Source organism: Photinus pyralis, unplaced genomic scaffold (assembly GCF_008802855.1).
Source record: "Photinus pyralis isolate 1611_PpyrPB1 unplaced genomic scaffold, Ppyr1.3 Ppyr1.4_LG3b, whole genome shotgun sequence".
NCBI lineage: Eukaryota > Metazoa > Arthropoda > Insecta > Coleoptera > Lampyridae > Photinus > Photinus pyralis.
The window spans coordinates 15,979,363-16,006,674 of NW_022170510.1; the positions used below are offsets into that span (position 1 = coordinate 15,979,363).

Sequence of the window (27,312 nt, forward strand, 5' to 3'; positions counted from 1 at the left end):
GTATATTGGGCAAATAAGTAGGTATATATTATTAGGTATACTCGTATTATACTGGCAGACCTCGCGAACTTCGTAATGCCTTTGAGAAATCTCGTTTTCGTGGATGGGATATGTGCTCGGTTTCATCGGCTGCGCCGCGTCACCTCGCGCTCTCTGCGAATTTCATATTGCCCATCTATTCTATGTTTTTTTGGATGAGACATACGCTCAGTTTCGGCGGCTGCTGTTGTAGTTTCGGCAATCCTGATATATAATTTGTTTAAGGGGGTGGAATTTTAAATTAAAAAAAATATTTCTTTTGGATTGAATACCTAAAAAAAATTATGTCACAGTGGAAGAGGTCTTATAGTCTATATGCCTTAATTCAAAATTTAGGCGACGATTTAGTTTCTCTATAAAAACGAAAAACTGAAGAAAAGGAAAGCGAAATCGTTCCATAAAAAAATAAATGGTATAACATGTTACATAAAAGAATAAGTACTTTTCAAGTACCTATACTCTCCAAATCTGCAAATATTCTTTTGTGGTAAAGTCCAAGAAGTCTTAGATGCTACACCCTATATAAAAAGCAAAAGACTTAGATGAGCCACTGAAAAATAATTGAAAAATCTTGGTTATTTTAAGAATTTCAAGTATGTTGCATTTTTTTTGTAGAAAATGTACCTAATAAAGTAAATGGTTCTACTATAATACAAACAACAAAATGTGTAATTATACAATTGTAAAGGTTGTACCTATATGTTAAGAAAGTAAAGAAAATGTAAATGAATAACCTATTCAAGAATCGTGTGCGGAACGTAGTACTCGTATATGTAGGTAGATAGAAGTGCAGTAGAATTCAGCATCTTCTGTTGGAAAAACATCAAATGTTGCTATTAATACGTGTTCTGTGATCCATTGCTTCATTATCTATAGCATTGAGTAACCGCTAATTTTTCACTCAACGATTATAAGTTGCATCAGCTTAGGTGCAAACTTGGAATTTTTTTGGATTCGTCATTTTCATCATCAAAAACCCAAAACTACCAAATTTCGTTCACATAAAGGTTCTTTCGCATGTGAACGAAATTTTGGGCGATAAACACCTTAGATTTTTCAAAATCCCAAAGAACATTAGATGTAGAAAAACTTAACCGCGGAGATCATATGTATTTACCGGGCCATTTGCACATAATGCGTACGTAAATAAGTATAACTGTTTTAAACTTCTTTTTAAATAAGTACCTTTGTAAGTACCTACTCGTATATCTGGTGTATGCGGCATGTTTGAAAGTTTTCCAAGACGATGCGTTTGTTAATATGTTGCGCCATTTTTATTACCAACGTAAGCCTTTATTGTAGAGGATGATTCAAATCCGTCGCTCACCATTGGGACCTCCCCTCTTTGTGATTACAAAACACATTTGAAATTTTTGAAAAATATTTGAAATTTGAAAATTTGAAATTTAAAATTCAAATCTCGTTTTCATTTTTCCTATAGCTTAAACGATCGGAAATCGACGGTTCCCGTTAGCATCTTCTATGGAAGAATCTGAATCTGTTATCAGTAGTATTTCGATAACACGCTATAGTTGTACACAGGCTACAGGCTCCCTCTTTCTTATTTCTTATGGACGCCATTTTTACAGAATGAGATAGAGGACAAAAAAAGAAGTGTGCATGTGATTATTTTTTTTTGTTCTCTATGTCATTCTGTAAAATCCAATATTTGGTCTAAAAGAAATAAGAAGTAACCTGTATGTTTTACATCTACCCTATAATGGAAATACTGTTAACAGATTCACATCCTCCGAAAAAAGGTGCCCATATAAGGGTTTAACCCGACAGTTTAAGCCAGGGAAAATGAAAACGAAATTTAACATTTTCAGATTTTCCATGATCTCAGTTATTTTCAAAGATTTTCGAAAAATTTCAAATGCACTGTATATTTGTTACTGTTACGGAGATCTCACAAGTGAGTCATGAATTATTAGCCACCCTGTACAGTTTGAATAAAATGCAAATGATCAAATATATAAAAAACTTACTGAACACATCGGGTTGCTGGAGTTCTAATATCCGGAGGCTATGCAAGTACAGAAAACGCCAACGGTCAGTTTAGGTTACTTATAATTGTTTTTTTTATGTTTTTCGTTATACCTAAATTTCTTAGCCTATTATACTTACTCAGATAAAATTAGTTGTCTAGTGCCCGGTTTCACAAACGAGGATTAAGGGTAATCAATGTTTAAAAATATTAGAATGGAAAATCTGAGAAAAATTTACTGAACCGAAACACAGAATTCCAGCAAAATTTTAAGTTTTTCTTGAAAAAACTGGGATACGTGGAGTGAATGTATTAATTTCCATGCGCTTACTGTTTTTTCTTTATTGTTTCTTTTTGCTCAGCATTAAAGAAGTCATATTCCGTAGGTATATTGAACTGAAGTAAATTCTTGGAAATAAGACAGAACATTCGTTTTGAGCATGAATAAAAAACTAGAAAGTGGTATGATTTCAAATACAGAAAGAAATGCTCGATAACCAAGAAAAGTTTTGAAACGGAATCATGATAGGAATACTCAATTCAATTCGACTTTGGTTTTCCTAAAATAAATAGGAAATACCTGAGAGCCTTTTCACCTAAGTAGATGTTTGCTAAAAATTTGTCGATTAACCAATCCGTATTCCAATGTGGTTCTTCTCTCCCATCATAAACAGATTTTGCTCAGTAAATTGGCACCGTAATACCTTTTATTCAAAGGAAATTATAAAAAGGGAGAGGTGTAATTCTGCCGCATTGCAAGTATGTTAACGTCGTGAGATTATCTAATTTTTTGATCGATTTGGCTTATGAGAGGCATTTCTTAAAACGTAATTTGCAATCAAATCAGTAGGAAATTTTAAACGCTTTAGTTCTAAATTGGGTTATAAAAAGCAGCACCGCGTCAAATAAACGAGATTTCTTATTCTGCACTTTTTCAGCTCCATGCCTATATAAATTACGGGATAGCGTTTCGGTGCAGTGAAATGTGTTTGTACGACTATAAGAACGAGTCTGGACGTACGAACAATCAGCTTACAGATGTAGTTTATCGGGAAAATTCCGGGAACAATTGGAGTTCTGTAAACATAGCCTATTTCGTTGTTCACCTGTCCCCCATTCCCGTCCGTCTTTCTTACTACTATTGCTTATTTCGTTTTATTTATAGAGTTATTTTGCTCACCCTGCCTACAATTTCCCAATGTTATTTCTGGAGATCGAGCAGTATAAACGAAGATTGTTCTTATATCTATTCAGAACACGAAAAGATTCTACCTCCCGTTCTAAAAATATACATTATTTCCAGTTTAAAGAGAAAGTTAAATTCAATTCAAGCTTTTACTTATTTAGTCAAAAAGGGTTGAAAGGGTTATACCTAAAGAATTATAAACCTTTTCAAGATTAACGTTTCACACTGCAGCGTATAATACAACCTGATGGAGTTTTAAAAATAGAAAGTTTTCCAATTTTTAGCTTAAGAGAGAGCGGCGTCGTAAATAAAAGCGTTCACATCGGGGGCATTCTATTAAAATAAGATTAAACGCGCATCTTGCCCTAATAACAATTGATGGTTGCATTACTTATTAAATACGTTAAGTTAAAGTGTGAAATTTCGACATAAATATCCGGTTAGTGGTAAAATTAAACAAGTTATGTATTCCATGAACGTGAAGGTACACTAGTCGGTATTTTGTCTATTTTACGACAAGAACTTGCACCTTAGCCACCGTATAAAATGAGCTTATATTCCTTTCTCTTATCTGCAAGGCAGACTATCTCCTTTCATTTTCTCCCTTAGAGACTATTCGTACTTAAACATTGCCTGCCTCGACGGCCCCAGACAGTATAGATACAAATTTGTGTGCCATTCCTACTCTATTTCTTCTTCTTATTGGATTCCGCGTGTTCGGTCTACTTTTTCCTAAAAGTTAAAGTCACGCACTTTCAAGTAAATATTTCCACAGAAGTAATAAACTTCTCATAATTCAACACACATGTATATCTCAGCAAGCATACTATTTGATTGTTTATTAAGAAAGAAATATGTATTTATTTTAACATAAATGCCCTTGTTGGGTTTAGACTTTTTTGTGGTAAATATAGGCTGGCTATATTATTTGAATGAGCCACGATTTATAATGCTTTGTACTTGTTAAGAGCTGCATATAATGTATATAATTGGAAATTGATAAATGATCTCAAATGGATCACCAAAAGGCACATTAGGCATCAGGTATTGGTTCGTTATGATCTAGTGTAAGTAGTATAGTGTATTTCTCATAAATTATAAAAAAATTCGTTAAGCCGCTTGTGAGCAAGAGGCGAAGAGTGCACTTTCAAATGATGTTTTTTCGATTTTAATAGCCCTTATGGATTTTTTCATGCCTTAACGAGAATACAAACATGAATAAATTTTAATTTCTGATCGAATGACACCAATACCAAGTCTGCAAGTGGTGTAGTTCCGGAGTCTTTGTGACTCAGAAAGACAGACATCAAGAGCGCACTTTTTATTTTTTGATATTTTTTGATATTGTTTGATATTTTTTACCAAACTTATCCTTTTAGAATGGCAATAATTCCAAAAAGCAAATAAATATGTACATTTACCTATTATTATTAAATCTTGAAATAATGAAAACAAAATTCTGACGACCTCTCTAAAAGAGCGACACCCTAAATCTCATTGAAGTAAAATAAACCTACCTGCCAGAAATATGTTTTAACTTAATAAACAAATATAAGAATTAGGTACCTATTCTTAAAGGAACAAATCTAAATCTAATAAACGTTCGAGATGACGCACAGAAACTAATAAGTTAATTTTAATTCACTCTCTTACGTAATCAAATGTAAGTAATAAAACAATGTACTTTTTTTTAAAAGTGACAATTGGAGTATCGCTGACCTTAGCTGGATGGAGCCTTTAACGACTCGTTTCTAATTTCCAAAGACCTGCTCGCTGGAACATTACACGTAGTGGTTTTTGACCCTGAGATGCCTATACTGCTTTACCTCGATTTTGGCCGAATCTTCTTAATAGAAATTTTCCAAAAAGGCAAATTTAAAGCTGTCCCGTGAAATAATCGTGGGCTGGTGAAATCACAAATTCTAGCACTATTGTCTTTTTATGAATCGCACTCTCCTAATACATGGTCGCTTTCAGACTCCGCGAGTGAATACTTTCTGTACATTCCGTACTTCGCGAGTCGTAATTGTCGCGATATAATTTCAATTGATTTGCTTACCATGAAAGATGCAAAGTACTTTGATTTATTAAACAAGATCAGCGGAATTGTTAAAATAATTATTAAAATAACTGAATTAACTTCATTAAAAGTGAAAAATAAATCAATTAGATAGTATTTTTTTGTTAATCTTACGTCGCTAAGTATAAATTTTAAGTTTGTCGTAAGAAAAATGGAAGAAAAATTAATATTACCGTTTGGTGAGTTCCCCGTTTGTAATGTCAAGACCTGCGGCTGTATAGTTCCTATCCGTAAAGCGCCGAATATTTAGGTACAAAGGTATAGGTACACTTAATAGGGTCCTACCTATACCTAGTCAGTTGATATGTTTTGGTGTAATAGGATACCTAATAACTTCCGATAATGAATAATGACATTTATTTATTTATTTGTTTATTTATTTATTTATTTATTAATTATATTATTATTATATATTATATATATAATTATTATAACTAGGCCACACTGCCAAAACACCTAATTCGGAGTAGCCGGCAGAATGTTCTAAGTCTGGTCTCGTCTAAGGAAATTCCCATCTCTGTCACAGATGAATTATATACTCAAATCCATACTATTACTTAGTTTCCATTTACAGTAACCGTTTCACCATATTAGCATGTTCTGGAAAACTGGCTGATGTATTGCCTTTTGTTCATCGGGATATGTGAATTATCCTGTAAGGTGAACAAAAAATCACATCATCTTCTATTTACTCTGTGCCATTGAACTCACGTTGGACATTGAAAATGATACAATGGCTAAATTCCATCGAATTTATATAGACAGTGCGCCAATGAAGATAATTTTTTTGCTGACTCGATAGGTATGAGCATGTGCCGGTATTTTGACTCACTTCGCAATTATTTGGCACAGTTAAGGGAGATGAAGCTTTCATTTCAAGACATCTTGACCTATCGTGGGCACCGACACTTGTTGAATGAACACACTTGTCCCCTCAGCACAAAAATATGATGTCGCGATATTTCCAACTAAGTATCTACCAGTGAAAATAGGTATATGAGGTTAACATTATGTCGCGTGTCTCAACTACATTCGATCAACGAATGAAACTAAAAGTAGGGTATAAATACAGGGTGACACACTCTAAGTAAAACTTCGACATATAAAAGATAATAGAAACCTACGTACTATCCGAGTTGTATAATACTCCAAAGGTACCCGAAATATAGGTAGTTGACCAATAAAATCTAAGAAGTATACACGCACTTGTTCATATCTTGACATAAGAGGCAAAGTAAATTGCGCACAAAAAGTACAAGGGATGTCGCACGTGCTGTGGATTGTATTATGAAAACATGCAATAAATATGCGCAAAAGAACGGCGCTTTTCATGTATGTATGGTATACGAGTTAAATCCGCACAGGCATATTTATACTTACACCCCGTGAAAAAAGAAAAAAGTCGATCGAAAGCGACTCTGAAGTCAAATAAAATTCAGAACAGTGCATAAGAATGCGGTTTTGTAGACTGGTTTAATTGTAAGGCGGGTTTACAAGATAAGCGTTCAGAAAATGCAAAAGAAAAAGTGAACAAGTGCATGGTCATAACTTCTAGACTTAATGGTACTTATAAATACTTCTTTTCGATCTTAACTAAATCTTATTTATTCCTAATTATAGGCGACTTTATGTGACGGTATGGATAATTGACGGTAATATAAAGTACCTACCTCCCTGAATAAACGAGTTTGTATAGTGTACGAATTTTTTGTGTTAAACGGAGATGTATATTTTATCAGATCAGTAGCAGTATTGAATACCAAAGACCAACTGGGAGTTATACAATCGCACGTCATTCTGTATGTCAACCCAAAACAAAGTGAGAAAATGTCAACCCTAAGTAGGTATTCAACAGTTCTACTATAACGTAGTTGCACCACACCGTTAGGAACCTGAACGAATATTATAATAATTCACAGTAGCACTTACAACGTCGTATTGTTGTGTGGTAACTATTAATTTTTTGATAACGTCCTAACGACAATCATAAAATGGTAAACGTGCCTTAATAAAGATAGAGATCAGACAGGTGTATGATAAGTAGGTAGTACTGAAATGATATGTAGGTACTTTGCAATATTTTGGATGAATCGATAAATTGTATTCAATTTGCATTCATTTCTATTTGCCTCTAACACCTAACACCTTGTCATGGCCTCCAACATAAAACATTCCGTAAATTTCAGATTATAAAGTAATTCAATCCTCGACCGTAGTATACCTATAGAGTGCCATAACTACACATTGTCTTGTAGAATTAAATACAATACCCTCATTAAATTTGCAAACCTTTCTTCCAGAAAATTAATGTTTATGAATACGTTGGAGTTTTTAGATAAAATCTGAGGTAGGTACTTATAGATATTGCTTTCGCACATTTAAATACATTGCTATAGGTACATACGTCTTTAATTGTTAAATTATTTTGGATGTATAGTTAATATTAATGTAATTCTTTTGCAAGACACTTTAAACGTCAATAACAGCAATTGTTTAATGTAAATTTAATGTAATGCAATATTTGTTTGCACAAAATTTTTGACACACATTAATTATTCCTTTCGAAAAACTAAAATAGACCTTACAGTAATTGCGTGATATAAATTTTAAATGAGCTGATGAATGAACTCTGATATTGCAGCGCGAATAAAAGGTAAACATTGGTAATTTATGGTATTGCTAATTACTGCCATAATGTATAGGTACTTTAAAGGCAATTCTTCAACCAACAACGTCAGCAGATACTGTCCACAAGGTCTTGCAACGTCTAAATTACGCAAACTTAGCCATCAACAAATGCTCATAAATTAAACTATATACTCACTTTTCAAGTTGTATACCAACCCACATAAAGATTTGATACTATCACAATTTATAATTCCTATAAACATGAATCTGTGCAAGTGTGAACATTCGAATTTGATTCAAACAACTTTCAATTGACATAAGCATCAACTTCCGATGAATTTTGTCGTTAGGCGTACCCATAGTTAAACACCTTTATAGTTTTAAACAATTTATCGATTTCCTTTCCATTTTGACACTAATACATTCCCATATACCTACTCATAGGTACACATAGAAATTGTAATTTTCCAGTTTTATAGTTACAATAATATGTTTTTAACTTTTCGAAATACCATAGGTAAACAAAATAAGAAGATAAAATTACTTTAACCTAAAGAACAGTTATCTAGGTATTAAGTAATAGGTAACATGTTTTACCCTAATTTTTATTAATGAAATAAAATTGATAAATTCTAGGTAACAACTTACCTACCTACCCATTGTCGTTCCACGCATAGGATGTTTTGGTTAGGTATAGGTAGGTATATAAAAGCCTACAACCTAAAGAATGATTGATCGTTATTTACCAATTATGCGATTATTATTATTACTTACCTATATTACTACTAACGCGGTTCAAATAAAAACGCAAGAGTGCAAACATAAGTATAGTCTAAACGATTAGGTGGATGGTAGGTATTGCTTTATTACTTTCAGAGATATGCACAAACTTGTACCACCGATTACCTTACACTGTATAGAGTAATCAGCGTGCTTGTACTTACTGATCTTATTAAACGTATCTAAAGGCCCGTTAAATTATTAAATACATTTTCTAGTTTTTAAAGTAAATATATAGAATCTAAATTGCCTGGTATCTATCTCCTCTTCTTTCCGTATGTTTGAATAATAAAACGAACAGTCTCGAATATTCATTAATTCTTAATTAGATAAGTAGGTAGGCAAGTTTTCTTAACTTTACGATATGCATGAATTGGGTAATTAATTAGCTAATTATAAAAAAAAACTGTTATCTAACCATTAATTTCGAAGTATTAAAAATAGTACCTACCATTGTCTAACTATATATACCTACTTTATGATGAAATGCAAGTTTGAAATAGGAAATCGGTTCATCTTCATATACAGTTACTTTCGTAGGTAGGTACTCACTCATTCGATCCCTTTAGGACTTAAACGGGTTAGCGTGCGTAAAAGAGATCTTAATTGTTAAATAACAACGGAGATAGAAACAGATGATTTACAGACACCCCTTTAATTTAATTAGATAATCTAGCTGCAGGCGGTGCGCCACTGGGTGAACTGCTGACAGGATAAAATATTGAGGATGGCATTTAAAGTAAGTAATTTGATTTATTAGTAATACGTTAACAGTAACAAAATTGGTAATTTAGATGATTATAGAAAATGGCCTGGCTAATGCCACATGTACCTAGAGTTTACAATGCATAATCATTTGTAGGTAGTATATTAGTAGTCGCTTATATTTGCTTACATATTTCATTATACCTAGTGTCAAAACGAATCATGATTATACAGGTTGAAAGTGTTGTCTGGAACACTGAATTTATATTTAAAACAATGATTTTTTTAAAGAAGCTCTTTATGGTATCCAAAACTATAAGACGTTTGCTATACCGCAATCTACGAGCTTTAAATCTGTGGTCAGTGGCGTGGTGTACTTCTTCATGGTCAAGAGGGTTTATCTTTTTAATGGCAACCGCTAGTTTTCATTCCACAATCCTTAAAATGTATAGGTACCTTTTTGGGTAGGTACCTACAACAGATGGGAAAAGTAATACCTATGTATATTATTACATAATCAAATTAAAGCGAAAAATTGAAATTGAGGAAAACGGTTGTGTCTTTGAGTGTGCCAGTGTTGGACTGGACCCCAAAAGGCCCATCAGGAAGTGGGAACAAAAAGCCCACTCCCTACCAATCAGCAACATTCGGCAACGTCGGGCGTGATCAGTACTTGTGGATGAGTGGCCGCTTCGGAACACCACGTGCCGTTGTACCTTTTTTTTTTATTTTTTACCCATGGTTGTCTATTGATTTTAGATTTTATTTTAATGTCACATATGGCAACATTCTAATTTCGTTATTCAATGCATATAATTAATAATCGTAATTCCTAATTAGATTTAATTTAGTTTTGGCGAAAAAAATATTTAAGTCATAACTTTGACATTTAGGTATATTTCTTCGTTTTTTGTAATAAAACCTGGCACAACTTTCGTAGATTATTATAGACGGAAAAATAAGGTATTTAATATATCTAAAAATTCAATGCCATTGCCATTGCAGCGCTCCAAAGTTTTTTTTTTCAAAAATCTGGCCCGTTATTTTTCGTTTCCGTGTATGGCTAATATACATAGGTATCGAAAATTTGAATAAAATTAGTCGAACCGTTACCTCGGAAAATAGTCAACGTATACGCCCGTACGTACACACAGATCGAAAAAATGTTTTTCTTTAAAAGTTTAACAGCAAAATGTTGACATTTGATGAGATTAATGAGATTTTGACATGTCTAAAACATGGTGATCGCAATAGCTATGCTAGGTACTATATAAAAAAATATCCTTCGAGAATATGTAATGAAAACTAGTGGTTGCTAATTAAAAAAAAATATACCCCCTTTGACCATGAAGAATTACAATTTTTACCATTTTTAATACCATAAAAAGCTGTTTAATAAATTTTTGTTTAATTTTAAAAAAAAACATGTTTATAATGTAATTTAATTATCTACATAGGTATAGGTACCTACCATTTTTTGTGCAATCGACGATAGCTGCTTTAAATGGTATCGTACTTTTAGTCCGTATACAAAATGTAAATAGACTCACTTACTTACCTATAACTATTTGCGATATTGTTTCTGAAATCAGTGAAGATACATTTTTTGAATCCTACTATAACCGATAGAAATTTTGTAATGAATATGTATGGTTATACATGCGTCTCAATATGATAGCATCATATCGAAACAGCAAGGCATTTGACTTTTGGCGTCACTTCCTCCAGTACGGCGGCTATTCAATATTCTTAACGTGTACCTATACCTATAGTGCTGGCGGTACACGACGATTTTCATAGGAATGGTGCATTTAATGATGCAAGCATACCACTTTGCATAATTGTAGTATGGACCTTAAAAAATGATTTGATCCGTAGTTCCTGAAATTTCATCCCTTAGGATTGGAATTTCAGGCGGGGGTTCAAGTTTCATGTGAAAAATGTAAATTTAGCCACCAAGGCCTGTTTGTAGTTACCGCCGCAAGATTCTAACCTGTTGAACGCAACGCAATGCAATGGTCAGAATTTCCGAACAACCACCGGAAGTCATGATAGACCTCCATTTTTAAAAATGGCCGCCAAAAAGTGTAACTTAATGGTGAGCTCAAATGTTGGAGTGTTGGGTATCATTTCAAATGTTTTTGAGGTCTCTGAATACGTCTGTTGCCACAAAAATACGAATAAACACACCATATGGCCTTTCGGCCGCTATATAGAGAATATCGAATAGACAATGGATGTTTTATGAAAATAGGATGTGGCTAGGTAAGTTTCAAGTTTTCGAATTAATGATAACATATTAAGGTATGTATTGATTTTAATGTAAATTAACTTCTATTTTAATGCGCATGTCGGTGCTAATCATATCGACATATCCTCAATATCTTGGTCGGGGTCAATTTCTGTCTGGTTAGAGCATTGTCCTTTGCACTTTCTGCACGTCAAGATACACGGCAGTTGGAACCGGCGGCAACAGCATCGCTACGTCTTGCAGCCCGTTGGGCAGCCGCATTTATCCAAAACTCTGTAAGAACTCTAGATCTGCTTGGACGAAACGCTCTTCGTCTACATGGTTCCACTAGCCTACACGGTGTTCCGTGCAGACATAAGGAGGAAGCTGATGGCCGCATCATCCTGCACACCAAGGATATGGTGGTCCACGGTGCAGAACGTGTTGTGATCCGGAGCACTGACACCGATGTTCTGATCCTGGTGATTTCGTTCTTCTTCGAACTGAAAGAGAAGGGGTTCAAAGAACTATATGTTCTCTTTGGATCTGGACTCCATCGTCGCTACATCAGTCTGCATGGCATTGCTCAATGTCTCGGAGAGGCGAAATCAGTCGCATTGAGAGGTTTCCATGCGTACACCGGCTGCGACACGGTGTCTTTCTTTGGATCCAAAGGGAAGCGTTAAGCGTGGGCTGCGTGGCAGGACGAAACGGCCATAGGTGCATTCGGCAGGCTTGCTTGGCCACTACATGAAGAATCTGACGCTGAGATCATGCAAGCTTTGTAAAGGTTTACAATCTTTATACGGTGTGCGGGATGGCTCATGTACTAGTGTTGATCAGGCGCTGAAACACCTTTTTGCTACACAGCATAAGCACGTAGGCGCTATCCCTTCAAATCGTGGTGCCCTGGTGCAACACGTCGAACGGTCTGCGTACCAGGCAGGCCACATCTGGGGCAGGCTGCAGTCCCCCAACACCAGCAATGTGGGGCTGGACTAAGGAGAAGGACCAGTGGAAACCGCTCTGGACACTTCACCCCGAGATCTGGAGTTCTTGCAGAGCTTTGGATAAATGCGGCATATGTCGATATGATTAGCACCGACATGCACATGTCCACAAATAGAAATTAATTTACATTAAAATCAATACATACGTTAATATGTTATCATTAATTTCGAAAACTTGAAACTTGCCTAGCCACATCCTATTTTCATAAAACTTGCCATCCACTGCCTATTCGATATTTCTCTATATCGCGGCCGAAAGGCCATATGGTGTGTTTATTCGTATTTTTGTGGCAACAGACGTATTCAGAGACCTCAAAAACATTTGAAATGATACCCAACACTCCAACATTTGGGCTCAGCATTAAGTTTCACTTTTTGGCGGTCATTTTTAAAAATGGAGGTCTATCATGACTTCCGGTGGTTGTTCGGAAATTCTGACCATTGCATTGCGTTGCTTTCCACAGGTTAGAATCTTGCGGCGGTGACTACAAACAGGCCTTGGTGGCTAAATTTACTTTTTCCAACATTTTTCACATGAAACTTGAACCCCCGCCCTGAAATTGCAATCCTAAGGGATGAAATTTCAGGAACTATGGGTCAAATCATTATTTAAGGTCCATACAACAATTATGCAAAGCAGCAGTTTATGAAAATATAGGTGGGCACACAAAAAAAGTGATATCTAGTAACAAAAGATGTAGATAAATAGGTACATAACAAACAACTTTTGTTAAAAATAATTTTTCCGAAACTCAATGACTAAGTAATACCTAAATCCCGTATTTAACCGCCATTTTTCAAAATGCCCGCTTTAGCACAGTTTTCTGTTTGTGGATTTTAAAAATTTTCAATGAGAAAGCAACAATTTTCAATACCCTGTTGCTTCGTTTCTATATAAATGATGATAGAATCTGTGTTAAAGTTTTTTTTACCAAATTTTAATTTAGATTCAAAATTGATATCGCAGTAACCTGATAGATATTCAATTATGTTTCTGATTTGAACATTTTGATTAAAAATGCTCCCTTTAGGTACCTATGCTAATGTATCAATCTCATATAGCTAAAAAAAAGTTACTGATAGTAGGTGCCTAAGTAGGTATAATTTTGAGTTACTGAATTGTGTATTTCAAAATTTAGCCCAACTTAGAAAAAAGGGACAACCTCAATAGGACAGATTTCAGACTGGAGTTGCCAAGAGTAGGTATAACGAGCGATCAAAAATATGAGTTGCTGTCGGGTCGCCTTTGGAAGTTCAAGTTAAGTAGGTAGGTACCTATACGATTTTCCAAGTAAACAAAAATTCCAAAGGTGACTCGACAGCAAAAATTAGTAAAGCGTAAATAAGAAAATAAAAAATACAGTGAACCTATTACTTCAGTAGTTATTTATTTGGTACAAATCCTTTTAAAAAGTAAAATTTCTTAAATTCCACCTAATGTGTAAAGAGGAAAACAGAATAACCTTCTTATCGTATATTTTTGTGAACTTAAAAATTCAGCCTAACCCTAACATTTTTCCTAAAATTAGAAAGCACTTTGTTGTAATTTAAACTGAGCGATAGCTACAAGAAAACAACAGTTTTTAGAAGACTATTACTCCGAAACCAACCCGCTATATATGTAAAACTTTTTATGACAGCAAAGACTTGTAACGTTGTCAACTAAAGAAATGAACCATAACATACATAAAAACTACAGACTGGTTACATATATGAAACTTAACATTATTGCTTTTCTGATTGGTTTCGGCTCTTAACTCGTAGGACATCACAAAATCAGCTTTTATGTGTTAGCTATATTAGACATGGAAATTAAGTACATTTTTTGAAATAAGTATTAAGTAGGTACCTACCTACCGACTTATATAGGTACTAAACGTTTATAATGGAATCAACATGTGTTTCTGTTCTAATTAATCTAATTGTAAGGATCGTATTAAAAGTTAATCCCATCATTCAGTCTTAGGTGTAGGTAGGTATGTAGGTACATTTTCTATAAGTAGAAACACGGTTGTAGGTATTAAAAAGTAAACATATAGGAAATGGCCGAATATTCTGAAAAATAGCAAAACATTTTGGATTAGAAAATAACAAGTGTTTACATCCCCTTAAAAACCCGTCAGAATTCATAATATTTATCTTAACGTCTAAAACGGATTCTAGAAACATAAACTAGCAATAAAAAAACATGTTCCGTCTTTTTAAATTCATGATGAGTTATGAAAAGCAGAAAACTAAATGTCAGTGTGATTGATGGAGAATAGAGGTGGTAAAAAAGTGCGTGAAGGTTTGTATACCCACCTAGGCGTTTGCGCTAGATGGGGCGCAATGCGGAAAAAGCGCGAGAGATTAATTTTTCGTATAGAAACCCGTATTAGCTACCGCTATAAAGTACAATTTATTGATTTAATCGTCCGTTCAGTTTAAATCATTCTTCTGTCATCGATTTAACGGAAAATTATTAGTCAGGTATAGCTCACGTGCCCCACAAGTACCTGGTACCGTCTTTATGTTTACATTAATCCAAGTCTACTAGGTATACCTATAATAAAGTTACGTAAATCTTTCATTTACGATTACACGGTAATTACAAAAAGTTACCCTTCAGTTCAAATAGGAACCGCTTCATTCTGTGCTACCCTCTGTTATTGCAAAGCTGAACTACGTACACTCACGCGGATCGTTTCTATGGCATCCTGCAGAACCCAAACTAAACTTGTAGTCGAAAATTCTGATTGGCCCTACGCTGAACTGCCATTATGGTTTCTCCACATTTTACATAATAAATGGTTGGAAAGCTCTGCCTTTTTTTTATCCCTCAACCAACCAATCAGTAGAATTTAAGCTCTCCCCGGTCGGCCATCGCGATTTGGGACGGTCCATAATATCAATAAGATACACCCACGCAACTGGAGGGGAAGCAAAATAAAGCAATCAAGCCAATTATTGACATGGAAAATAGAGAAGTTCAAGTATTTATTCCAAGGTAAAAATAAATGTAAGGAATTTACATAGAACGTTTTTAAATAAAAGTAATAAGAAAGGGAGAACCTACTTTTCTGGCTTCTGGTGACTGACGTGTGCTGCCAACGCATACCTATATTTTATAATTAGATTCGTAAAAATGGCTTCAATTGCATTTATAAATTCACACTTAAAGGTGTGCAACCACCGGCGTTCTAAAAGCCATAGTCTAGGTGCTGTGAAAGTATCTCATAAACGGTTACTTTTATGCCTCGTAAAATTTTAAGAGTCAATGAAATACTGTCTGAGACAATCAGTAACAGGTTGTTGACGTGTGTAGGTGTAAACAGTCACTAAATGAAATATTATTATTTACAACTTCCTATTATGCAAAAATTGATGAACTCAGTGGTAAAATGACTATAATATCTAACTTGTTAAACTTTAAGCAACGAATTAAGATCATCTTGAAAAATTTGACTTTCAGATTGGCGCGATAACCTCCATGTCAAATTTCTGAACCCACACTAGAATATCACCTAATTATGATTTAAATAAATAATAACAAATCAAGTTCAAGGTCGCAGATACTTCACAACTAAACCGGAAGGAAGTCTACTAACTAGTGTTGTTAGGCCGATGTCTATAAAATACTGGGTGCGGTGCTTTTACGGCGTACGACTCCTGACTATAACAGTGTTTTACGACCCGCGTCCTGACCTGCCTTAACCGTTTTATTCGCCGCGTTTATTGCGTTTTTATGGTCGTTATAGTGTAATTTGTAAATGTAGGACATTCTACTAATTTCGGATGGGTTTGATATTACTTACAACTTTACAACTCTCGGTAGACACCATGAATGAAATGTTTTCGACAGTTTTATGAGATATATTCATTACCGACGCAATTTTTAAAGAGAGATAATAGATTTATACGATGCTAGAAGATATACAACGGCCCATAAAAAACCACCGTATTCACACAACATAATCTTGAATGCTTCTGTGCTTCCGTACACGCGACAACACTTTCCTACGCATGAAATAAGTCGGTTTATGATGTTTAAAGAAAGTGGCAAAGTCGTCAAAACATCAAAATGTGTGTCACTGTTAAAAAACGATGCCCCCAAGGATATAAACTTTGTTTTTAAACTATAAAGTTGCAAAATATCATTTATACATCACACTCATAATTAAAGGGATTTTAAAAAATAGACGAATTATTACCTACAAGTTTTGAAGAGGCCGCGATATTGCAGTTATGGGAGATTGATGCGGTGTACCTATAGGTACCTACCTACCTACTTATACTTTAACTCATTATACCAACGTTTTGTTAAATAATGTCAACAACCTAAGTACTTGCATGTACCTATTACCTAAGTACCTATGCGTAAAATTTGCCACAAAATTCAAAAATGGATTTTAAAGAATATACTGTTCCGTTTAAAAAAATCAACTTTTAACATGTAGCTAGGTACGTATTTATCTCCTATATACAAATGGAGGATTACAGAACCCTGTGCACGACTAGAAACTGGAAAGTATCAACTTGCAAAAAATGTATCCAAATGGATTACAGTAAGTGCATTAAAAGGAGTATTCTGAGCTGCGTGTGAAAGACGGTTTTTTCTGAGTTTATTTTGTATAGGTAGGTAGGTACCCAATAGGCATTTTGCAGCTACCTATTATGATCTATAAAGCTATATACCTACACATAAAAAGCCACGTTAAATAGATTATTAAGATTCTGTTACAATGGGGCATGCGCACACCCCTGCGCCATCGATATCACGCCATTTTGTTTTACACCGTTCAACAATTTAGGCTAGACGGTAAGGTTAAAGATATTTATTTAAAAAATATATTAGAAAACCAGCTTTATGTACCTACCTACAGTAAACATTCACTCCAAGTATACTTATGTTTAATTATTTAATATACCTAGGATATCACTCATCGCATAGGTACCTACCTACCTACCTATCTATCTACTTACATTATGCAGTAAGAACTATACCTAACAGTAAAAATTTGAAAAATGTAATACAAAATATTTTGTAACGATTAATTAAGTGGACATAATTTATTGTTACAGTTTTGGCATCTTCTCTAGTTATAGGGAAGGTAATTTGATGCGATTGGCGACTTTTCTGTGCTATTTCAGTAGCAATTCATTTATTAAATAGGTCTCTATATACATACACATAGGTACAAAGACAAGGTTTTAACTGAGACTAACTAGGTACCTACCTATAAGTACTCGTATATTTAAATAAATAGGTACCTACTAGGTACATGTTATATTACCTACCTACTAGGTATAGGTGAGTCTACCTATAGAAACCAACAATTTTCATTCTGCTGATGACATTTCATTTGCTATCCTAACGTTTTAGTATTCGTTTCAAGTTTGATTCAAATAATCCATATATACCTATACCTATATTGTTCCTTGTAATATATGTAAATGTAAGGCCTGAAATGTTTATATTTTATCACAATTAGGTACCTTCAATACAAGTAAATTCAGGGTAGGTATAACTACATTTATTTTATTTATTTATTGATTTATTTATTATCCCTCTCTTGGTACCTACACAAAGTCTTGGAAATATCAATTATCTGAAACTAAATCTACTTCAAATTTGTTATGTATACAGGGCGGTTCACATTCGTGGCTCACCATTGGGATCTCCGTAACGGTGAGAGATACAGGTGAGTTAAATGGGGACAAAGTTCCTTTTTTTATACGAACTTGAAAGAAATTGTACCTATAGGTAAGAAAGCACAGCATGGGGAAATAGGAAACCATATCAGAGATAGGAACACAGTGGGTTAAATTAAAGAAAAGTTGCGTATTTTGTTGTTTTAAAAATTCGGAAATTCCGATCAGTTTCGAAGGTATAGGTATAGGTAGGTATCTATCTACCTACCTATTCGAAAAAAAACCGAAATAACGAAATTTTTTTTTCTGACACATGTGTTTGCAAAGATATCAAAGACACGCGTTTTTTAAGCTGACAAGATGGTGTCCACGATCATCATCATTTCATCCACTTCGTACCTACTTTTATATGAACCGGGAAAAAAGTATAGGTAGGTACATACCTACTGTACTGAGTAGCATTTTTTACAGCCATCAATGAATTATTTTGAAATTTTGTCAACACCTATACTATAGGTACGTACTAATGTAAAAAATTTAAAAACAAACCTTTTTCTCACTTCATACTATGCACAGCGAAAATTACCTTATCCCACAAAATATAGGTACCTACGTTTATATTCAGATTCAAACTTACTCTGAGTTCGAGAATTAAGAAATTAATTATAATAAGTATTAATTTTACGTATCTATGAATTAAAAAAAATACAACTGAATCATGGGGAGGGGGGGGGGGGGCAAAAAATAAAAACGAATACAGTTATTTAATTGCGGATTCTTTCGAATATCTTCGGAACGGATCAGAATTTCCGAATTTTTAAAACATCAATTTACTAATCCATATAAAATACGCAACTTTTTTCTAATTTAACCGACTGTATCTCATATGGTTTCCGATTTCCCCATGCTGTGATGCATTGTTATTTTGCACATAATGCGCCTATTTGAAGAAAAAATTGAGAAAAACTTTAGTGAAACTTTGAAAGAATGCTGTATGGGAGCTTCAGATAAAGTTGGTTTATGAAAAGGTTGAAAAGAAGAAGTTAAGAAGTGAACGAAAAAGTGACAAGAAATTGAGAACAATTCGTTGGGAACCTTAATATAGGAACTAGGAAGATATTTGAACGCAAATTAAACTAACCTGAAGAATTAATGGAAAAATGAAGTGAAATTGAAACTCAAACAGTTTTTATTATTTCTGACGGCGATCGATTTCGACAAAAAGTCATCCTCAGGCCGAGCTGGAAACTGTACATTAAAAAGTGTATAAGAAATTATAAATAGTTACCGTTAAATTCTAAATTGAAGAAGAAATTTTAGAGATTGACTCGAGGAAAATGTGAGGATATAAAAGAACATGAAAGAGACGAACTTGAGGAAGGTTTGAATTACTTGAAAATAACTTGCCAAAATGTTAGAAAAACTAAGGAAAGTGTCTCTACATGTATTGAAAATGATCCCCTCCAATAGAGAATATAGTAAAAACAAGTAGAAAGGTTTTCGCCCTAAGGCTGATCTGTACTTCCCAAAAGGCCATAGCTATGTGCGTTATGTTTTTCTTTATTGGAGGAATATAAGGTGAAATTTCATGTTTGCAATATCAGATATGTTTGTCTTTAAGAGAAACATCTGTGATTAAAAAAAGATATGGCGATAAATAAGACATCCTGCGCAGGCGCATATTAATCTGATTTTTGCAATACCTATACGATACGTTTGCTTTTACTAAAAGCATTTTTGGTATGCGCAGTTTAATCGTCAAAATTTCCCTTAGGTAAGGTGCCAGAGCAATACGCTACCGAATGCAAAAAGAACGAACTAAATATGTATCTTGAAAACTGTAGAAGTAGTTAAGGCTTCGGATAGACGGACAGATGGACAGACGGACGGACAGAGAAAGTGGCTGCAATATAGCGCAGTCGACTTCGTTGGAAAATGCGCTAAAAAGTTACTTGTATACACGAATTAAGTTAAAGCAATTTAGATGACAATGACTTTATAGGTCATTACGATTTATTAATGACAAATTTAAAATGCAAACTAAATACCTATAGCAATGTATGTTAAATGGCGCTATACATCTGTGTCTAATTTTACCAATAATATACCTATAATTGGCACAGTCTGTAGGTAGAAGTCCACCCTGTAGGTATAGGCATACGTCTACACACATCCCACGTTTGATTAAAATTACTCAAAAGTTTTGCACACAAATTCCCGCTTGCAATTACCATCGCAATTTGCCTGACTATGTTATTTATTTTGGTGATAAGAGGGTGCACGTTTATTTTATCTTGAAACAAATCATTACTATTGTCCCAATTTGTATACATTTTGTACCCCTCATTTGTTGGATCCAGATAAACACAAAATATATTTGTGGTAAGAATAATACGATAAATCGCTTTCAAATATAGTAAAACAACAAATATAGCGCAGCAAATCCCTGCATGTACAAAATTAAAGTCAAAGCAGTTAATGTGGGTGAAGAATTATCACCGCGTACACATGCACGGTAGTTTATATACCTACGTTATATCCCCCTGGGCCTTGAGTACCTACTGATGTCTTTAGACCTGGCTAAAATAATAAACGTATCACAAATGGCTTAAAATTATTATCTGATGCTAGTTAACCGGAAAATTACGATTGAGACTGCTAGGATTTTTGTTCAAATTAGCTGTGTGAGTAGATACGAAGTTAAAACTATATCCAATTTAAACGATCATGTAAAGATAGTTTCGTACGAAAGCTCGCACTTTAAAAACATGGATATTATTGATATTTGTTAGTTGTCAAATATGTCCCTGACCACTTATCCCTTTTATTATTATTAGAGACATTGCCGGTCAGACCATTATCATAATTCCGTTTCGAAATTTGCAACTTGTAAACATACTGAAGAGAAGAATAAAAATAATGTTCTAAATGTATCATACCGATTTCCCAAAATGTAGGTCATATAAACAAAATCATTTGCAAAATCCGAGTAAATCTTAGTCTAACGTAAGTAATCAATTGTCTGGAGGTAATGCGGCAAAATGAGGGATGAATATACATTATCCATTCGAATGAAAAGTGGGTGGTGTGGGTATGTTCTCTATGTATAACTTACCCAAAAGCAGTCGTCGCGCGGCTTGTTTCAGTGGAGCCGCCCCTTTGCCACTGAAAAAAATATTTTAAAGTTAGACATGACCTAGTAGGAATGATAGGTATATTAAAGATTATGTTTATTTCTGTTCATGCGGGCAAAGTGGAACATACCTATAGGTACACGTTTTACGTTTGCATACGTTTCTTATGGAAAATTTATGCGGGATTTCGGAAGAGAGGAAATTGCGCATTTACAGGATGTTTACCGGGAGGTTAAGTTCGTAAAGTTGGGATAATTATCTGTAAACCAGATAAGTTAGTATAGTGTTAGACCAACAACAAAACTTTTCACAGATTTCCTCATTTAGAGATCACCTGAGGGGATAAATTACAACGATAATTTTATGCATGCAGATGAAGTATATAGGTACCCCTATATATGCATATAGAGTCATTAATTACTTTGAGCTAAAGGATAGGTAAGTATATTCATAATAAGGAATTGGAACTGCTTGAAATTCACCTAACATATATCCGTGCGAGGTAGATACCTACCTACCTACTTTGCATAGGGTGAATGAAACCAAGTCGCCCTTTCAGTTTGAGTGCATATTTTATTTATAATCAATTCATACCAATAGCTTATCCAGTTGAGCGATTATTATTCAACCTAGTGCACTAAGTAAGTTAGGTACCTACCTAATGAATCAATATGTAAGTAGGTAGGTATATATAAATATAGGATTGTAAAAATCTAAATATATCTATGCCACTTTCCAATGTGTAAACCTTTATTAAAAATTTAAAGCTGGAACTTTTCGATATCATACATCAGCATTGTCCATGTTAATATACCTATACCTATAGGTATAATATAAAGTTAACTAGGTATTATGATCAATGGCTCCTGCTGAGCGAATAGCTTTGAGTGAAGAATTATATCGTAGAGACCTTGTAAGGAGGAACTAGATTAGGGTCAACCCATAGTACCTATCACAGGAAGTATGATCAAGCGCATACTCTTTTCGTTTTTAGAGGAAATGAAACTTCTTGGTGTAAAGGGTGGAAAGATTGGAACGGAAAAGGCACAGAATTCCCTAACATTTGATCATTTATTGGAATTCTAATTCCTATACAGACATTCAAATTCGAGGGCCACACTGGGGATCTCGGAAACTGTAAGAGATAGGCAGGTAGTTTAAATTTAGCAAAGTTGCGTATTTTGATCCTTAAGAAATGCCGTTTTGAAACTGAAAAAATTCCTACTACTTCCAGAGATATCCTGAAAAAAAACGAAATTTTGCAAAATCGTTTTTATTTATTACCGAAGATATTGAAAAATATATTTTAAAATAAATGACACATGATTATGGCCACTTTTATCCCTCTACAAAATGCTAGTTTTTAACTTTTAGTCTTGACATTTCGTCTCCGATTAACTATGCTCAACTTTGTTTTTTCTTATGCAAGTCATTTTTACCATTTGTGTCAGTAGTCGGAATTTTTTTAGTTTCAAAACGGCATTTTTTACCATTTATACCAGGTTATAGTCTAATTACTGTGACTGTGACTAAAATGCTTCACTTATGAAAATAAATATATGGACTGTCTTATTCAGGAACATACCTACTTAATATGATGTTTTAAAGACACAACACTTTCGAGATCACGGTCCGCGGATCAAGTAGGTACCTACCTAGAGCCCGCGGGTCTAATCAGATCTGAGAGTGAAGTTGTTGGCAAGTCAGGTCAGATCCGCAATTCAAAAGCACTGCCCCCATCAAAATAAAGTAGGTAGCATGATGATTTTTGACCGTACCTGACTTGAGTTGAAAATCGAGCATTTGAAAAAAAAGTGCCAGACAAGACAACGATTGCATTAATACCGCCAGAAAGGAAACAACTCTCATGCAATTACACATTATCATTTTAACTATTCAGTCGTATAGTCTTACCAATGACTACGGCGTAGGTGACTGTCTAACTGTGCCTCCTTCTCTCCATGAAAATTTACTTGATCCATCTTGGAACCAATTCTTTCCCTAATAATCCTGATGTGTCAAAAGTAGTAGTGTGCAATATACAAGGTGAACATTTTGTTTGGAACACCTGCTACCAATCTACATACTTTACATTTGTGGTCAGTGGCATTTTTAATGGCAACAACTAGTTTTCATTTTCTAGAATTCTTAAAATCACACTTTTTTGTATTTACCTAGCGTTATAAAAGTATACTAATCAAATTTAAGAAAAAAATTGAAAGTAAAGAACATAGTTGTGTTAATTAATTTGATGGTTTCACTACTTCGTGTTAAAAAAAACTTCTTTTGTTAGTTACGTCAAAGCAATTTATTGTACCAAAAATCATTAAAGATTTATAAGTAAATGAATTTTTTTACAGTGACGTGCGTCTACAGAACTAAGAGGACCACTTTTTATGAAAGAAAGCACTATTTTCTGTGAAGTACTATTAAAGAATAGACCTTTTTTTAATATGCCAACTTTGCCACATTTCCCTATTTTCCTGTACTAGCTCCACAAGACTTTGTTTGTTATCCTGTCCATCCTCATTATCCTTCTATAGCACTACACTTCGAATGTCTACTTTTGTCTTGTGTACCTAACCTTACTGGGTATCTAAATTGCAATAGTTATTTACCTAACAAGTTCGGCAAGTTAATTTTCCCGCATGAGCACTTTGTTTGCAGCACGACCGTAGGGAGTGCTGCATTTAGTGCGAATGCGGGAAAATTCTTTCCGAAAGAGTTAGGTACAATATTTTTTGTAACGAATTGCGTAAAAAAAGGTCAAAATTAATAAAGTTTTGTAAATTAGCTTTTTTTTAATCATGAGTTGGTAACACAATCATATGTTTGGTTGGTAACATAATTTTGTAACTACCCACTTTTAATAATGCACTGGTCACATTTAAAACTTCCACATCTTTGGTTAATACATATTTTGCCTTTGCAATGAGTGCTACTGGTCACGGCATTGCATCGTTTGCACTGAATATCTTGAGTTGCGTAAATACACTCGTTACATTTAAAATCCTTGGAAGCTTTGTGTGTGTTAATATGTGCTTTCTTAAACTGCATATGCGAATAGTTGCAGAATATCACTGGTCACATTTTAAGACGTTTTAACAATAAATTTTACTTTTTCTTGAGTTCCAATTCTGAAAAATAATTTGATTGCGTTATAAGTTCTTGTTTATATATTTACGTAAAACTTAGTGTACGTCTGTTTCCGATTAATCGCACTAAATACCCTCAACCAACGGTTTAATTGATTTTACAGCAGATGACAGTTAACCATGACATGACGTTCGTTGACTTCAATAAGTACTACCAACTGAAGAACGCGGATAACCCCTTCTGTCCAGCGGAAACTAAAAAACACCGCGATGCGGGAAAGTCGTTTTCCCGTGCATCGAGGATGCTTGGAAACATTATCTTTCCATTCAATGAGTACAAAAAATTACTTTACATGCTTTAAAGTGTGGTTTCCTATTCGGATCTTTTTCCTATCCTAGCTCTCTCCTCAACAAAGCGCCGTCCTGTCTAGTCCCCATCTGCACATTGGCTTCCGCCTCCTTGCCTTCTACGTTTCCGCTCTCTGTTCCTTGTAGCGGGTGTAAATTATCCTCCCAGCTTTATTATGCTATCTTTGCCTCCTTCATTATCCTAATAGTGTTCCAATTAATCCTATCGAATGCTTTTTCTAAAGCTACGAAAGTTGTTTTCCTAGTAACTTCTACTCTAAGATTGTGCTAAGCGTTAATATAGGTAGCTTCGCGCGTGCCATCATTTTTCCTAAACTCCAGCTGGTCATCCGACAGCCTCCCTTTGATCTTCTCCTCTATGCTCCTTTAGTCATAGATTATTAACGAGCTCCCAGCGCGTTTATAATTTTGTTGTGTCTCTCCGTCCGTCCGTCCGTCCGTTAGCACGATAACTCATAAACGAATGGACCGATTACGATGAAATTTTGCAGGTGGATTCTTTATCAAATTTGTAGATCGGAGTTCGTGAATTGGCAATGGAGCCCAAAAAATAAGGAAGGCCCTTTTGACATCTCCGTTAGTTATGAACCGAATTGCATGAAATTCAATATGCGCATAGCTTTAGCCATATAAAACACAATTCCAAAAGTTGAACCTAATCGATCAGCATTCACAGTGCCCTTTGCGCATCTCGACCATTTACAGACCGAATTACAAACTTTCTTATTTATGAAGGTATTTAAATGAAATTTGATACATAGCCACTTGGAATAAAAGTAAATTTAACGCCAGTTTCAAAATTTGGTTTTGCGCATGCGCAGTGACAACTTTCTGATTTATAGGGGGATTTAAATGAAATTTGGTACATTTACATTTACAGACCGAATTACAAACTTTCTTATTTATGAAGGTATTTAAATGAAATTTGATACATAGCCACTTGGAATAAAAGAAAATTTAACATCAGTTTCAAAATTTGGTTTTGCACATGTGCAGCTTATTTATGGAGGCATTCAAATGAAATTTCATACATATACACTTTAAATAGGTAAAAGCAAAACTAACATCAGGTTTAAAATTTGGTTTTGCACATGCTAGCCATACCCAGGAGCTCGTTTGCTATATTTGTTTAATTTATTTTAGCTAGTATTTTTGATGCGTGCGCTAGCAAGCTAATTGTCCTGAAGTGTTGTCATTTTTCCGCGCCTACTTTCTTCGGGATCATAATCAGCCTACGTACTACGTCGTTCGGCATTTGCCCTGTCTCGTAGGTATATACCTACTTATAGGTACCCACTATTTGTTAGTTTAAGGAGCGTATCCTGCGCACTAAACCAATCTATAGCAATAATTGTGATACTTTAAACTTTTCTAAATCTATCCTGCCTTCTTTTTTAGGTTTGGCCAACCATTAAACTGAAGCCTGCATCTCAACGAAAGCTTCCTGGGGAAAGATTCGGTGATGGTTTCCCATGACCTTCCATCTAGCCTAATCTGCTTGTTTGTCTCGATTACCACCCCTGCGGTCCCTCCCACCGATCCGAATTTCTGGAGCCCGCTATATGGACGCATGTAACACTTGCTCGCATTTCTCCCCAGATGAGGCACATGATGCGGAGACTGATGCCATACCGAAATGGGAGCGTAGATTGGTAGCAAACTTTATAGTTTTGTATACCATAAAAATATTGCTTTTGAAGAGAAATATCCAATGTTTAAGACAAAAGTTCACCATGTATATAAATTTTTATGAATGGGGTTAAAAGCGTGGAAGGTTGAAAAATACAAAAAATATCACTTTCAAAATTAGTAGCATCTCCCTGAAATGTTGTCATTGGTCAAAATGAATTTGTTTGTTATACTCAATATAATCATACAATAGTGTACGTATAGGTTTTAATCAGTCATATAACCACCGAGAAATAAAATAATGGCTTAATCTAATTGCGTGGTAATGGAGTAATCGATAAACAAATTACCGATAATTGGAAGTAAAATCATCGAGTCATTGGTAACCAAATAATTTATCAATGACCAGTTAAATCCCTAAATTGTTTAAATTTTTTTAAGTTGTTTTAATCAGTGACCACAGACTCCTTCTATGAAGGCTGTTCTGAAAACTGCCATCAGTCAGTTTTAAATAAAGTATTTTCAACGGGCGGAGAATTGCTGATAATAAACCATGTATACCGAAAAAGTAGGATATCGTGAGATAATCGGTGAGGAAAATGGCGTGAGAAGACGATAAGCAAAAATAAATATTAGGTATGCTTAATTGTTTGGTTTTCATTAATTATGAAATGCCAAACTGTTGCTAATTAATTTTTGTTCTTGGGTTTTGTTTATATAACTAATTATGAATTAGCTTAACCGTACACTAATTTATAAATTTTTAATTTATTATATTATGGTATTATATGTCTTAAATACATTATTTT

At 34.4% G+C, this 27,312-nt stretch overlaps 2 long non-coding RNA genes across 5 annotated transcripts in view; both read right to left on the reverse strand.

The window, feature by feature from the left end:
* Window positions 1–27,312, reverse strand: part of LOC116166656 — an 82,966-nt gene that overhangs the window by 13,099 nt on the left and 42,555 nt on the right. For all 3 annotated transcript variants that reach the window (XR_004144371.1, XR_004144373.1, XR_004144372.1), the window contains one exon: window positions 21,392–21,441. This is a non-coding gene — a long non-coding RNA (uncharacterized LOC116166656). The remainder of the gene's footprint in view (window positions 1–21,391; window positions 21,442–27,312) is intronic.
* LOC116166661 lies at window positions 14,219–18,990 on the reverse strand. 2 transcript variants are annotated; one of them, XR_004144377.1, is made up of 2 exons: window positions 15,247–18,990; window positions 14,219–15,187 (listed from the first exon to the last, which is right to left on the reverse strand). It is a non-coding gene; the product is annotated as an uncharacterized LOC116166661 (long non-coding RNA). The 2 variants fall into 2 exon arrangements; XR_004144378.1 differs by having other exon boundaries at window positions 15,237–18,990.